Source organism: Pyrus communis, chromosome 17 (assembly GCF_041283825.1).
Source record: "Pyrus communis isolate YQ-2024b chromosome 17, ASM4128382v1, whole genome shotgun sequence".
NCBI classification, from domain to species: domain Eukaryota; kingdom Viridiplantae; phylum Streptophyta; class Magnoliopsida; order Rosales; family Rosaceae; genus Pyrus; species Pyrus communis.
The window spans coordinates 16,977,252-16,992,602 of NC_142581.1; the positions used below are offsets into that span (position 1 = coordinate 16,977,252).

At 42.4% G+C, this 15,351-nt stretch overlaps 2 long non-coding RNA genes across 3 annotated transcripts; both read left to right on the forward strand.

Annotated features, from left to right (window-relative positions):
* The first annotated feature begins 2,000 nt into the window (after positions 1-2,000).
* Positions 2,001-4,338, forward strand: LOC148689545 (uncharacterized). Its single transcript, XR_015958821.1, has 5 exons — positions 2,001-2,111; positions 2,206-2,315; positions 2,832-2,913; positions 3,737-3,807; positions 4,105-4,338. It is a non-coding gene; the product is annotated as an uncharacterized LOC148689545 (long non-coding RNA).
* Positions 4,339-9,193: 4,855 nt separating this feature from the next.
* On the forward strand, positions 9,194-11,126 carry LOC148689546 (uncharacterized). 2 transcript variants are annotated; one of them, XR_015958205.1, is made up of 4 exons: positions 9,194-9,299; positions 9,394-9,503; positions 10,020-10,101; positions 10,925-11,126. It is a non-coding gene; the product is annotated as an uncharacterized LOC148689546 (long non-coding RNA). The 2 variants fall into 2 exon arrangements; XR_015958206.1 differs by having other exon boundaries at positions 10,035-10,101.
* The last annotated feature ends 4,225 nt before the right edge of the window (positions 11,127-15,351 follow it).

Consider the following 15,351-nt stretch of genomic DNA (forward strand, 5'->3'; position numbering starts at 1 on the left):
AATCCATGGATCTAAGATGCAAGGAATGAAGGCCCTCTCTTTGGGTGATTAGCCTTTGCTTATGCAAAGAGGAATCTACAAAGGTATTGATTTCTCAACTCACTTTGTTTTGAGTTGAGTCTTGGTTCACCTATCTACTAGGCTTTGAAGTTCATGGGTTAAGTTTTGTTTTTGAGTGCATATAAACATGATTCCGCCTTTTAATTGTTAATTGCATGTTGTTGATGTTGCTCAAATGAACTTGTTTTTCACAAATTTTCCTTCAAGTGGTATCAAGAGCCTAAGTCTAGTAGTTGGTGAATCCTTTTGGGTTTTGTAGTTCATAGTTTGTGATTTGAATGTTGTAATTGTTACAAGCTTTATTCTTGCTTCTTTGAATGTAAATTTTGTTAGAAAAATTGCCATCTCAAATGTTGTAGATGTAGTTCATATGAGCATGAATTTTGGAGCTAAAATTTGGTGCCATGTTTTTGGGGAAATTCGGCCAAATCCAAAGGGTGGATTTTTGGGTTCTTGTTTGACTTGTTAAGAGTGTTTTAAAGTCACTTTTGGAACCCCTATGTACCCTAGTATGGTTGTATGTTATTTCCCTTAAGTTTTTGTGGTTTTGGTATGTTTTTGGGTGAAGAATGTTCATGGAGCTCTTATGGGTTTTCATGGATGTTCTTCATTGTTCTTGATATGTTCTTGCCAAGAACAAAAGGTTTGGTGTTTTGATTCAAAGTTTCGATTTATTTCATAAAGTTTTTGTTTTGAAATATTTCTTATGTTTAAATATATTAGATATTTATTTTGAAAGATTAAAGAAATTTTAGTGGGTAGGTGTGTAATGATTTATTCCATTTCACCCACCCCACTTACAAAAACTTTGAAATTTTTTTTTATTACTTTGCTTCAATGGCCGGCCACCCTACTCAATTAGGGTCCTTGTGGGGCTTTTATGCAATTACATAAAGTTTTGATACTTTTGTGTATTTGTAGTTTGACCCAAAAGTTTACGTTTTTACGTAAAGGTCCAAAATCACTAAAAGGACAAATTGTTTTGCTCCTTTAATGAAGTTTTAGCTTTTGTGGAAATTTTTGGGTTATAGTTGTAATTACATGAAGTAGTGGACTTTTGTGTGTTTTACAAAGTGACCCCAAAAGTTTAAGTTTTGCAAAATGGCCCAAAAGTTGAGGTCATAGCATTTTGGCCCAAATTAGGTAGAGAACAAAATTGTTTTGTCTCTTTAAATGAGAATTGGATTTTCATTTCATTTAGCTCCATTTAAATCAATTCTATGGATACAAAAACCAAATGAAAATGTTGCATTCAAGTTTAATTAGTTAAAGCGTTAATTAATTAAAGAAAGGGTGATTATGAACTTAGCCTACGATAATTGAGCTATGTGAATGGCCGTTTCAAATTTGTTTGAACCATGGGAATGAGTAGATTAAATTTTGGTTGTAATTTGATATGATCAATTGTTGTAAAAGAGCATAAGCTCTTCTTTACTTTAAAGTAATTTGATTTGATCAATTGTTGTAAAAGAGCATAAGCTCTTATTTACTTTGAAGTACTCCTTTCTTGTTTTATTCGATATGCATGAAATTGGAGTAGTTGGGTCCAATGCCCAATAAGACAACACGCCTTAATGTGATTAAACGCGTAACTAAAATCAATCACCATCCCTAGACCAAGATTCAACACTAGGCTCGTGTTGAATCGAATCAAAGGTTCATAGTCATCCTAAGGCCCTAAGGCAACTATATAGTCCATCAATGAATGCAAACCTTATGTTAGTAGTATCATATACTGTGACATCCCGTCCCGGAAATACCGAAATGTACGTATGAAATTACAATTTTAACCCCAGTGTGCTTTCGTCACGTTTTGGTTGTTTGTTGTGTTGTGGCATGTGTTTGGAACCTCACACACTCCCACACACACACGGACACTATCCTTCTCTCTCTCCCTCTGTCTTCTCTCTCTCCCGAGTCCTCTATTCTTCTTCTTCTTCCTAAAAACGTACGGACCAACACACATACCCCTCAAACCGTGACAGATCGAGGAAACTAAGGACACCATTCAACTCGTGAGGTCGAGGCGAGCACAACCATACCATTTTCAGGTAGGGACCTCAACGTTTTCACGTCGAATTCACAAGCCCCGATTTATGTACTGTTCATGCAAAATTTATACGTTGAGTTTTTGGGATTTCTAAGCTCATAGGTAGCTTGGTGGTGTCCCAAGGAGCCTCGGAGTGCTTCGTTGGACGAAATTGGACGTCGGGATCGTCCTACTCGAAGTTGGCCGGTTTTGGTTGTTTGCACAGGTAAGATTTCGTAATTTTTAGCCTTTAAAAGTGGTCCAACGTGATTCTTCTAGTCTAGGGCTTTCTTTTGGTCCAAGAATCATAGAAAATGGTTGAGAAACGAAGGAGATTAGTAAGTTTAAAGTTTTTCCCAGTTTCCGGCGACCGGAGTCCGGCGAGGGTAGGCCGGAGAAGAAAGGGGAATATTCCGTCAAGTTTGACGGAATATTCCTAACGGCAGTGACGGTATCCGGTTAGATTTGACGGAATATTCCGTCAGTTTAACGGAATATTCCTGACGGCGTCTGTTGACACCGTCAGTGTGCCTGGCACGTGGCCGCGCGTGGGGGGCGCGTAGGTCCGTGCCTGTGCTGGCGCGTGGGGGCGCGTGCGGGGTCCAAAAATTATTTTAAAAATATGGTTGTGATCCTGAGGTTGTGTAGAGCACGTTGGTATATTCATTTGTCCATTTTGAGCAATGTATGAGAAGTTATTACGAGAAACGGGTTATGTGCTTTAAAGTTAACGTTTTTATAGTTGTTTCGCATTTAGGTGACACGTACCCAGAGGACGAGCGTGCACACGCGAGGCAGGGGGGCTACGACCCTTCTACATACCAGTGAGTGGGCTTTTGTTTTCCGTATATACCTATATACATTTATATTCCCAGAAATTGATTTAAAAAGGGTTATTTGCCTTATGCCATGCATGTTATTATTATCGTTTATGCATCATCACATTTATTAGTAGTGGCATGCATATACATATTTATATGTGGGTGCTGTGGAGGCATAGGTAAGTGCCAGGTAAGCGTTAATTAACGATTGCATTAATTAGTGGTTAGAGATGCCTAGAGAGCTCATAACCTGCACCCCCGGTGTTAGTGCTCCCGCCCAGAGTAGGGCACAGTCCTTCACGTGTTGTTCACCTCCCGCACCATACGCTCAGCTTGGATCCAAGCTAGGTGCATAGGCCTGTCGTACAGACCACAATAGGTGGTTCCGACTCGTAGGTGACCCGCGATTATTCGCACAGCCTTCACGTGATCGTAGCACTAGAGCGTATATATATGTTACACCCAGGCTTGTCGTACAGACCACTTTAGGTGGTTCCGACTCGTGGGCAGGTTTAGATATTGAGATTGAGATTTGAGCTCTAGATGCAGCCGTACAGGTCACGTTAGGTGACTCCGGCTGCCAGATTACATGATATTGATATGGTTATACCTGGGCACTTGCATATCACTTTGAGATTGTGGCATGGCATATCTTGAGCATGATTGGTATACCCTTGAGCATGTTTTGCATGTTTACACATACGTATATATGTTTATTTTCTGGGAAGTATACAGGTTTTACGGCGAGGGGTTAGAAAGTATTTTGTAAATGGTTTTAGAAAGAATTGTTTTTGCCCACTCACGCTTTTGTTTTGCGCCCCTCCAGGTTCTAGTTGCTTAGCCGTTGCGGTGGTTTCCCTTGTGAGCTTTTCGGCGTTCTGACAGACACTCCACATTGTAGGGTCGCCTTCGGGCGTACTACTGTTGTCGTTTTATTTGGACTGCTATAGACCTGCTCTGAATTTGTATCGCACTAACTAGCACTCATTCTAGTACTTGTATGCTAGTTTTTAATTATTCGTACTTTTATATTACTACTTATTAGCTTCCGCACGTGCACATGGCTACGTCACCTTTGTGTGACGGCCAGCACGCTCCGATCTCGGTCGGGGTGTGTCAGTTTGGTATCAGAGCCTAGGTTTGGCAGTCCTGTGTCCTTGTGAGTAGTCTAATAATTTTGGTGTCTTCTGTCAGAACTATGCCGCCTCGTCGGGAACCCCGTCGCTCTTCTGAGCCTATGTTCCCCGATATTACTCAGTTGGGGGAAGCTTTTGCTACAGCCCTTCAGGCAGTGATGCGCCCTCCCCAGAGGACTCCTCTGGAGACCATGTACAATCTGAAGTTGGATAAGTTTAAGGGCAGTGAGGGACCCGAGAGCGCAGAGCGCTGGCTAGAACACATAGAGAAGACTTTCCGGGTGCTGCATAATCAGGGGAACTTGCCTATGGAGAGGTGGGTCGAGACGACCGCTTGGTTTCTAGATACGGAGTCGGCAGCTTGGTGGGAGCAGGAGCTTCGTAGGTTGACTCCGGATCAGAGGATCGATTGGAACGTGTTTACGGGGTTGTTTAGGAGAAGATATGTACCCCCTGAGTACATTGACCGCAAGAAGCAGGAGTTTTCCGAACTGAAACAGCGGAAGATGTCAGCGAATGAGTACTACCGTAAGTTTACGGACTTGTCCCGTTATCACCCTGATGTCGCTGGTAATCCGGCGGAGATGCTCCGTCTTTTCCGTCTGGGCACCAGGAAGAAGTGGCGTTCTATGGCGTCTACGGTCCACAGCGAGACTTATCGGGACTTCTATGAGATACTACTGAGGATCGAGGACTCCGAGAATATGTCGAGCGATACTGATGAAGAGAAGGGCGGCAACCAGAAGAAAGATGACAAAGGCAAAGGCCAGGCATCGCTCGGGGCCCGTCAGACTCAGAGCTTCAAGAGAGGTGGAGCTAGTTCTAGTTCTTCGAGTGGTGGCTTCAGTGCCACTGGGCAGGGTCGTGGAGGTAGATTTTCTGGTGGCGCTAGAGGCCAGAGGCAGGGCGATGGTGGGCGAGGCAGAGCCCCTATTTGCCGCAGGTGTAACAACCGACATTTCGGTGAGTGTAGACGTGGTAGCAACGGTTGTTTCACATGTGGACAGGTGGGACATAGAGCGGCAAATTGTCCCCAGGGTCAGCAGCAGCAGAAACCACAGCAGACCTTTATGCCACCGCCTGCACCACTCCAGCAGATCCAGGGTCCTAGTAGTTACGGCCAGACGGGTCGAGGTGGTGCTTACCACTATCAGGGTGATGCTGTCCCTTATGCTCCGGGGCAGTATCAGTACCCTCAGGATCCCTATTCCCAGGGTGGCTATCCCCAGTATTCGGGCGGCTATATGCCGTATCCTCCAGCCCCAACGGGTGGTTCACAGTGGTATCAGGGAGGACAGTATCAGCAGGGGGAGATTGCCACTAGCAGTGCAGGATCTTCGAGACAGTCAGGCCAGCCCAGTCAGGGGCGTGGTGCTCAGGGACGCGGTGTTCAGGCGAGCCGAGGCCGCGGTGGGCGTCAGCAGGGACAGGGGCGTCTTCACAATATTTCTCTGCAGGACGCTCAGAACAACCCAGACTTGATTATGGGTACGTTGAACATTCTTGGTTGTTTTGCTAGAGTCTTAATTGATTGTGGAGCTACACATTCCGTAATTTCTCATACATTTGCTCAAGCGACGCAACCTCGCCCCACACCCCTAGGGTATGATTTAGAGTTTGTTATGCCTAGGGGAGAGAGTTGCGTTGTAGATTGTGTGTACCCGGGGTGTCCAGTGATCGTAGAGGGTGTTGCTTTGTCAGCCGATCTTATCCCGTTAGATATTGTGGACTTTGATGTGATTCTGGGCACGGATTGGTTGCACTTCTATCGTGCCAACATTGACTGTTATGGAAAAGTGGTTACGTTTCACCGACCTGGACTACCTGTGGTTACCTTCGTGGGTGAGCAGAGTGGGGTGAGATATGGCGTTATTTCGGCGCTACGAGCGAAAAAGTTGTTAACTAAGGGTTGTCAGGGGGTATCTGGCTCATGTGGTGCTGGATGAGGTTGTTACTAGCAGAATAGAGGATGTGAGAGTGGTCAGACACTTCCCTGATGTATTTCCTGAGGATTTACCTGGGTTACCCCCAGATCGAGACGTAGAGTTCACCATTGAGTTGATTCCAGGTACCAATCCTATTTCTTTAACTCCTTATCGTATGGCTCCTGCGGAGTTAAGGGAATTGAAAGTTCAGCTGGAAGAGTTAGTAGATAAGGGATTTATCCAGCCTAGTACTTCGCCTTGGGGTGCTCCAGTGTTGTTTGTGAGGAAGAAGGATGGAACTTTGAGACTGTGCATCGACTACAGGCAACTCAATCGGGTGACGATTAAAAACCGTTATCCATTGCCTCGTATCGATGATTTGTTCGATCAGCTGAGAGGTGCTTGCGTGTTCTCTAAGATAGACTTGAGGTCTGGTTACTATCAGCTGAAGATCAGTAGGGATGATGTCCCTAAGACGGCGTTCAGGACTCGTTACGGTCATTACGAGTTTCTGGTTATGCCATTTGGGTTGACGAATGCACCAGCCGCCTTTATGGATTTGATGAACCGAGTATTCCAGCCTTACTTGGATAGATTCGTCATTGTCTTCATTGACGATATTCTGGTGTATTCTAAGTCGAAAGCGGAGCATGTTCGACATCTTACTTTGGTGTTGAAAAGGTTGAGGGAACACCAGTTATATGCTAAGTTTAGCAAGTGCCAGTTCTGGTTAGACCAAGTTGCGTTCTTGGGACACGTCATTTCTGCTCAGGGTATTTTGGTTGACCCTCAGAAGGTTGCAGCGGTAGAGAGTTGGGAGCAACCGAGAACCGTCACCGAGGTGAGAAGTTTCCTTGGTTTGGCAGGGTATTATCGGAGATTCGTTAAGGATTTTTCGGTGATTGCCTTACCACTGACGAGGTTAACGAGGAAGGATGTCAAATTTGAGTGGGATGATAGGTGCGAGCGGAGTTTCCAACAGTTGAAGCATTGTCTCACTCATACACCTGTTTTGGCACTCCCAGACGATAACGGTGATTTCGAGGTTTATAGCGACGCTTCCTTGAATGGTTTGGGATGTGTATTGATGCAGCATGGTAGGGTGATTGCTTATGCTTCGCGGCAGTTGAAACCTCATGAGAGGAATTACCCTACACATGATTTGGAGTTGGCTGCTATCATTTTTGCGTTAAAGTTGTGGAGGCACTATCTTTACGGAGAAAAGTGCAGGATCTTTACGGATCACAAGAGTCTCCAGTATCTCTTTACTCAGAAGGAACTCAATCTTCGTCAGCGGAGGTGGTTGGAGTTGCTCAGCGATTACGATTACACGATTGATTATCATCCTGGTCGTGCGAACGTAGTGGCTGATGCACTTAGCAGGAAGTCACAGGGCCGTATTAATGCGTTGTACGCTAGTCGTGCTCCTCTTTTGGTGGACTTGCGTACTACGGGGGTAAGGCTAGAAGCCGAAGATCGAGATGTGGCATTACTTGCTAATTTCCAAGTTAGGCCGATACTTGTTGATCGGGTGCTTGAAGCCCAAGTAACTGATCAGGAGACTCAAGAACTTATTCAAGCTCGAGAGCAAGGAAGGAGGCGAGACCTCAGAGTTCGGGATTCGGATGGCATGTTGATGCTAGAAGGTAGAATGTTCGTGCCTAAGAGTGTGGAGTTGAAGAAAGAAATTCTCGATGAAGCACATATCTCGGCTTATGCCATGCACCCAGGAGCTACTAAAATGTATCATACCATTCGACCGTTTTATTATTGGCCGGGTATGAAGAGGGAGATAGCCGAGTATGTGAGCAGGTGTGCTGTTTGTCAGCAAGTTAAAGCAGAAAGGAAGAAGCCGTTTGGGTTGTTGCAGCCGCTTCCCGTTCCAGAGTGGAAATGGGAAAATATCACCATGGATTTTGTGTACAAACTCCCGCGTACACATAATGGCTTTGACGGCATTTGGGTGATCGTCGATCGACTCACTAAGTCGGCTCATTTTATTCCTGTGAGAGAGAAGTATTCTCTGAGCCGTTTAGCGGAGTTGTTCATTTCGAAGGTTGTGAAGTACCACGGTGTCCCAGTGAGTATTGTTTCGGATCGAGATCCACGATTTACGTCGAAGTTTTTGGTAGCTTTCCAGGAAGCTTTGGGCACGAGATTACTTTACAGCACGGCGTATCATCCACAGACAGACGGACAGTCAGAGAGAACTATTCAGACCTTGGAGGATATGCTGCGAGCTTCGGTGTTGCAGTTTGGTGACGCTTGGCACCAAAGATTGGATTTGATGGAATTTGCTTACAACAACAGTTTTCATTCGAGCATTGGCATGGCGCCATTTGAGGCCTTGTATGGCAGAGCTTGTCGCACACCGTTATGTTGGTCAGAGGTTGGAGAAAGAGTTTTAGTGGGTCCAGAGATGGTCGAGGAGACTACTCAGAATGTTCAGGTGATTAAGTCTAACCTGAAAGCAGCTCAGGACAGGCAGAAGAGTCTAGCGGATCGGCGTGCTACGGACAGAACATATGAGGTCGGAGATTGGGTATTTCTGAAGCTTTCACCGTGGAGAGGTGTTGTGCGGTTCGGAAAGAAGGGGAAACTGAGTCCTAGGTACATCGGACCATACATGGTCACCGAACGAGTTGGTGAGGTAGCTTACAGGTTGGAGTTGCCTCCGGAGTTGGCTAGAGTGCATAATGTTTTTCACGTGTCTATGCTCCGACACTATGTTGCTGATCCATCTCACGTGATACCTCCTCAACCGCTTGAGATTAACCCAGATCTGACGTATGATGAGGAACCGGTGACGATCATTGATTGGAAAGAGAAGGTTTTGAGGAACAAGACAGTGAATTTAGTGAAGGTTTTGTGGAGGAACCATTCAGTTGAGGAAGCTACGTGGGAGACAGAAGATCGGATGAGGGATTTGTATCCCCGGTTGTTCTTTGACCACTAGGGGTTGTTATTTGGTTGTTTTGAATTTCGGGATGAAATTCTTTTAAGGTGGGAAGGTTGTGACATCCCGTCCCGGAAATACCGAAATGTACGTATGAAATTACAATTTTAACCCTAGTGTGCTTTCGTCACGTTTTGGTTGTTTGTTGTGTTGTGGCATGTGTTTGGAACCTCACACACTCCCACACACACACGGACACTATCCTTCTCTCTCTCCCTCTGTCTTCTCTCTCTCCCGAGTCCTCTATTCTTCTTCTTCTTCCTAAAAACGTACGGACCAACACACATACCCCTCAAACCGTGACAGATCGAGGAAACTAAGGACACCATTCAACTCGTGAGGTCGAGGCGAGCACAACCATACCATTTTCAGGTAGGGACCTCAACGTTTTCACGTCGAATTCACAAGCCCCGATTTATGTACTGTTCATGCAAAATTTATACGTTGAGTTTTTGGGATTTCTAAGCTCATAGGTAGCTTGGTGGTGTCCCAAGGAGCCTCGGAGTGCTTCGTTGGACGAAATTGGACGTCGGGATCGTCCTACTCGAAGTTGGCCGGTTTTGGTTGTTTGCACAGGTAAGATTTCGTAATTTTTAGCCTTTAAAAGTGGTCCAACGTGATTCTTCTAGTCTAGGGCTTTCTTTTGGTCCAAGAATCATAGAAAATGGTTGAGAAACGAAGGAGATTAGTAAGTTTAAAGTTTTTCCCAGTTTCCGGCGACCGGAGTCCGGCGAGGGTAGGCCGGAGAAGAAAGGGGAATATTCCGTCAAGTTTGACGGAATATTCCTAACGGCAGTGACGGTATCCGGTTAGATTTGACGGAATATTCCGTCAGTTTAACGGAATATTCCTGACGGCGTCTGTTGACACCGTCAGTGTGCCTGGCACGTGGCCGCGCGTGGGGGACGCGTAGGTCCGTGCCTGTGCTGGCGCGTGGGGGCGCGTGCGGGGTCCAAAAGTTATTTTAAAAATATGGTTGTGATCCTGAGGTTGTGTAGAGCACGTTGGTATATTCATTTGTCCATTTTGAGCAATGTATGAGAAGTTATTACGAGAAACGGGTTATGTGCTTTAAAGTTAACGTTTTTATAGTTGTTTCGCATTTAGGTGACACGTACCCAGAGGACGAGCGTGCACACGCGAGGCAGGGGGGCTACGACCCTTCTACATACCAGTGAGTGGGCTTTTGTTTTCCGTATATACCTATATACATTTATATTCCCAGAAATTGATTTAAAAAGGGTTATTTGCCTTATGCCATGCATGTTATTATTATCGTTTATGCATCATCACATTTATTAGTAGTGGCATGCATATACATATTTATATGTGGGTGCTGTGGAGGCATAGGTAAGTGTCAGGTAAGCGTTAATTAACGATTGCATTAATTAGTGGTTAGAGATGCCTAGAGAGCTCATAACCTGCACCCCCGGTGTTAGTGCTCCCGCCCAGAGTAGGGCACAGTCCTTCACGTGTTGTTCACCTCCCGCACCATACGCTCAGCTTGGATCCAAGCTAGGTGCATAGGCCTGTCGTACAGACCACAATAGGTGGTTCCGACTCGTAGGTGACCCGCGATTATTCGCACAGCCTTCACGTGATCGTAGCACTAGAGCGTATATATACGTTACACCCAGGCTTGTCGTACAGACCACTTTAGGTGGTTCCGACTCGTGGGCAGGTTTAGATATTGAGATTGAGATTTGAGCTCTAGATGCAGCCGTACAGGTCACGTTAGGTGACTCCGGCTGCCAGATTACATGATATTGATATGGTTATACCTGGGCACTTGCATATCACTTTGAGATTGTGGCATGGCATATCTTGAGCATGATTGGTATACCCTTGAGCATGTTTTGCATGTTTACACATACGTATATATGTTTATTTTCTGGGAAGTATACAGGTTTTACGGCGAGGGGTTAGAAAGTATTTTGTAAATGGTTTTAGAAAGAATTGTTTTTGCCCACTCACGCTTTTGTTTTGCGCCCCTCCAGGTTCTAGTTGCTTAGCCGTTGCGGTGGTTTCCCTTGTGAGCTTTTCGGCGTTCTGACAGACACTCCACATTGTAGGGTCGCCTTCGGGCGTACTACTGTTGTCGTTTTATTTGGACTGCTATAGACCTGCTCTGAATTTGTATCGCACTAACTAGCACTCATTCTAGTACTTGTATGCTAGTTTTTAATTATTCGTACTTTTATATTACTACCTATTAGCTTCCGCACGTGCACATGGCTACGTCACCTTTGTGTGACGGCCAGCACGCTCCGATCTCGGTCGGGGTGTGTCATATACTCTTGCTTTAAAAACCATTTTAAAAGCTTAGTGGGAGTATTATATACAACTAAATCAATCAAATGGACCAATAGTTGTAATAGGATCAAAATTGTTTTAATTAGATTAAAATGAATATTTATGTGATGAGACCTAAAACCCTCAACCAAACCATTATTAAGTTGATAAGCGAGAGATGCTTTGAATATCTCTTCGTGGCCTTCCACCGTGGTAGGCTCCAATCGTTTGTGACTTGTACACCGGCTTCACCCTATCATGGGGGAGTACAAAGTACATGCTTACACTCAGGAGGAGTCTATACGCATATGATGAGGTGAGTGTAGGCAACGAGGATGGCCAACATCATATCATTGTGAGGCTATTCTTGAACCCCTTCATGAACTAAGCATGGTGGGAATAACTTAACTAAGTGCAATGGCGCCGATATCATATCATTGTGAGGCAACATTCTCTAGAGGCCAAATAAGATGGGTACTTGCAAGAGATGCAAATGAGTAAGAGTACTCTCTCATTATTATTAATGCTAGCCAACATCGTATCATTGTGAGGTGGGCTTGGTAATAGTGAGCCTCACATACCCTACTAAGAGTTTCCTCCAAAAACTCTCGAATTCCGATGAGGGATATGGAATTTGCTAAAAATAGTGGGTGGTGCTATTTTGATTTAAAGACCCGGATCAAATAGCTTAAAATCAATCAATTTATATTTGTTATGTATTTGTTTACCAATATATTTGCAAACGCTATCCAAAACTTGACAAAGAAAAACCGAACGCTTTAGTTTCCGAACTTGGTACCACAATCCCATAGATTGTCTTGAATGGATTGTAAAAGTGCCTAAGTAGTCTCATCCTCACAATCTTCCTATTGATAATGTATCAATGGAAGAACATGTTAGATAAGTCTACCATGAAGAGGACAATGCAAACTCTAGTGCTTGTCTCTTTGTTACACGAACAAGGAACTTGAGAAGTAAGCACAAGGGCATGGACACTTTATGTGCCATGATTCTCCATTTACAAATTGTTGTATGAAGAAATGAGAGTTGCCTTGAACAACTCTTGAAAGTTTGTAATTATGTTGAGAACATAATGGTTGGTTGACAAAAATAGTACATCAACATGGACTTATGATGATTTTGAATCATTGAGTGTTGAAGTGTTAAACACTTAACGAGACGGAAACTAGGCAAGGACTTCACCTTTGTGTCCCTATCCTAATGGTTCACTAAGTTTATTGTAAACTATATAGTGAACAATAACCGCACGCTCTCCAAATCGTTTGATGTGTATAACACATTTGAAATAAGTTTCAAGAGAGATAGTGGGAGTTTAGGGACCATGACTATTGTAGTCAAAAGGGAAGTCAAATGAAGAAGGCAAAATAACTCCAAGGGAACAAACTTTCTTTATGAAAGGATGGACATTGGAAGGGGTATTTGCAAGAAATGTCTTGCAAGTGTCAAGAACACACCTTTCGAATGTGTTGTAATATGTTCTTGAAATAGTTCAAAACAGTTGGTTCTTCTACTTGAATACATGATTCTATATTAGCAACTATGTTTTACAATTGTTGTAAAAGTGTGCTAATAAAAAGTAGAAGATTAATGAGAGAAGAGAAAGTACTTCACATTCGGAAAGTGAATAAAATATAGATCTCTGCGAAAGCGGATTGTACTTACTTCCTCATATGAACTACCAAAGAAATTGGAAAACACTAAAGATTGTCTTTACATTCCAATTTTAAGGAACTTAAATCCGTCACTATAGTAGAGATGGATAAATGTTTTGTTTGACAAAACATTGTTCTTTATTAATCAATAATTAGATTATTGTAATTTAATTGGTTGTCTCTATAGTAGAGATGATGTGGTAGTTTAACTGTTTAGAATACGATGATGCTTAAAACCCAAAAGGTTGCAAGGTAGTGACTAATCCCAACTGAGTTGTGATACCTCTAAAACATAAGTTACGAGTTGGTCATAGATGGATGCTTTGGATCGTTAGATCCGGATCCAATACCTTCTTGTTAAAATTGTATAGAGGCGAAATGTTCGAATCTTTATTCTTTTGGAAAGAAGAAAGAATCACAAAGTTGTTGAGGTTAATTCACTTAGATATTAGTGGCACCTGTCCACAACATAATACTACTCATGCTGTATGACATTCACCGAAGATCACTCTCGGTTGGACTATAGTTTATTTTGAATAAACACAAGTCTGAATACTTTGCAAAAGGTTTCAAAGAATTCAAGAAATGTAAGTAGATGAGTAAGACGTCTAAAGTATTTACCTCCTTAGATTTGATCCAAGGAAAGATAACACTTTAGATGAGTTTCCTTGAAAGATATCAAGGAAAATAGCATCATAAGATAATGAATTTCTCCATTAGGAGAAGAACGAACTTGAATAAAATTTAGTTCGTTGGATGTTATCTATTACCCATATATAGGATATGTATACTTCTAAAACAATATGATTGTCAATTAGAAGATCTTCCAAAATTTTCATAACTCCATAAGATGTAGTTGGAAAGAAAGACAAATCTTAAACATGTTAAGATTTGGGGTTGTGTGCTAATAAGCAATATTTGTTTGATATGATCAACAAATATAACAACCTAGTTCCTGCACCATAAGCTCCAAGGTAGTCGAGAAGGATTTAATAAATCGTCTCAGTTGAATGGTTTGAACTTTATGACTATGTCATAGAGTTACACCTCTTAATTCGAAAGAAATAAGAATGAAAATCCTTATGACTACACATAGTGGGAGCTATAAGCATCTTATGAGAAAAAGGATCAAATTGTTTGATTTCTCATAAAGATGTAAATGAATCTTTTGTTTACTAGGTTTACAAAAGATTAGTGGGAGTTAATCATATTCCTAAATTTGAATATATATACATGATATATATTAATTTTGAAAATGAAAGGAATTCTTCATCGTTAAAGTTATGACTTTAAACATTCTATAATGATAGAATGTATATGGGAGATAAAGTCTATGGGATGGAAATCTATAAAGATATATTTCAAGATATAATTGGATTATATCAATCCCTAAAATAGACAAGAGATGCTAGGAAGTTTCTCATATGATGATAAACTTCAATTAGAATGACAATTCTAGTGAGACTAGGAAGTTGTTCTTCTCAAAGGGAATGTACCCTTTAACTCCCAAAGAAATAATGCGTAAATAGAATCCTTTATGCATACGCAGAAAGGTGATTTATGTATTTCATATTGTATGAAAACATTGATATAAGTTGTACCTAGAACGGTACAAGATGATATCAGTGCAAGCCCAGGATCAGAACCATGGCAACTGTCAAGTGAATCATTAGGTATTTAAGAAATACTAAGGATGGATTCCTCAAGAATGAGGAAGAATTAGAGTAACGTAATGGAAGCGTAAATGTATTAGATTATGAATCTAATCCATCATAGAATATCTCTTCATTATGAATGAAGTGATAATGAGATATCTCTTTATTATGACTAAAGAGATATTTGGGTGGAAACGTTAAAAGTAATGACTTTAATGTGTTCCATCATGTATGCAAAATATATTGCCATATAGAAGCTTACAACATTGTTGTTTGGATGGGAAAGTTCATTTATGAACTCTCCATTCGGTTCCAACCAGAAAGTGTATGACACTAATGGGGCGATAGCTCAAGCCAGGGAATCAAGGTCTCATCAAGGTCCAAACTCAAATGAAAGACTGAACCACATGATTGAGAATCATGTATAATGGTTGATAGGAGCATATTCATGCGACTTAAATGGCTTGTTCTCGTGCATTTACGTTATGTTTCTTTAGTTATTTTAGTCCTTTATGCTTCTTTTGTGTGTTTTCAGGTTCTAAGGGCAAAGTATGCAAAAGGATGCTTTTTGGAGCAAATTAGAGATTGGAATGGATATCATATGCTTGGAGCCAAGAGGATGGACGAAATTGAAGGATTCCTCCTCCATTGCAGCCACATGCACATTCAATCATTCACACCAAAACCTTGCACATGCTTTCCCATTTCATTATTCATTCACCTTGCAGCCACTCCACATGCATTTCTAGCTTTTCCTTTGCATTCCCCCTTTAATCAACATATGCATCCACTCACCAAGAAATC